Source organism: Octopus bimaculoides, chromosome 6, assembly GCF_001194135.2.
Source record: "Octopus bimaculoides isolate UCB-OBI-ISO-001 chromosome 6, ASM119413v2, whole genome shotgun sequence".
Lineage (NCBI taxonomy): Eukaryota > Metazoa > Mollusca > Cephalopoda > Octopoda > Octopodidae > Octopus > Octopus bimaculoides.
Window position 1 is genome coordinate 20,610,600 of NC_068986.1, and position 1,284 is coordinate 20,611,883.

Genomic DNA, 1,284 nt, shown 5'->3' on the forward strand with positions numbered 1-1,284 from the left:
TTTTTTAAATTTAAATATTTATATTTGTGTGTGTGTATATAATAGTATATTAAATTTGTATCTATATATATATACATATGTATATAATATATATAAATTTGTGTATGTATGTGTATATATATAGTATATATATATAAATTTTTTGCGTCTATATATATATATGTATATATATATATTAATTTGTATATATTATATAAATTTGTATATATTTAATTTGTGCGTGTATATAATAAAAATTTGTGTGTGAGCGCGTGTGTGTGTGTGTGTGTGTGTGTGTGTGTGTGTGTGTGTGTATGCATTGCTATGTAGATACTGGGTTTTATCTCGCTGTGCTGCACCTTGGGCAAGTATCTTTTAATAGCCTCGGACTGGCTGATGACTTGTGATTGAAGTTTGGTAAGGGTGGGGGGAAAATTTTGCTGAGTCCTGTGCGTTTATATTTTGGCACCACTCTGAAGACTGGTGTTGTTGCTTGTGCCCTTTTTTTAATGTCCCATAATGTTGCAGTTTGACAGTTAGAATTGATTAAAAAGCTGCTGGTGTTAATACCATTACTTACAACCCCTTGGAGACGGTACCCCAGCAGGGCTGCAAGTTAAAAGACTGGAACCAGTACAAGAATGTCTCTGTGTGTATGTATGTATATACATATATGTGCGTGTGTGTGTGATTCAATGTGGGTTAGGGACTCTGAATGGATTTTGTGAATAAGTTTTCCCTCCTTTTTATCCCTCTGTGTGTGTGTGTGTCTATATACACACACACACATTATGTATATATATATATATATATATATATATATAAATGGTTTTGTATGTTTGGCAAGTTGATGACTCATTACAAGAGATGAACAACAGGTTGACTGCTGTCAAGTGTCGTCTCGTTTTGTTTACATGGATAATTTTTACCTGCAGCACAGTAGTAGCAACAACAATGATGGGAAGCTAGCAATTGACCTTGTAGTTCGTAATACCTCCTTCCCCTCCAGCTACTGCTGCTTCTCTCAATTTCAGGGTAATTATGGTAAAAAAAAATAAATATTTTATATCTTCATTGAAATAACTTACAATGCAATCTCTTAGCTAAAAACATCATTGTATGCCTTCATTTTCCTGGTTTTTCATGTTATGTTTAAGAATTTGGCATGCATTTTGAAGATCAGGGAATGGCTTTTCCCTCCCTTGGTTCTTTTTTTAATATTTAGGTTTAAAATTTCTCTTCTTACAAAGAATATTAGATAATAGGCGTAGGAGTGGCTGTGTGGTAAGTAGCTTGCTTACCAAC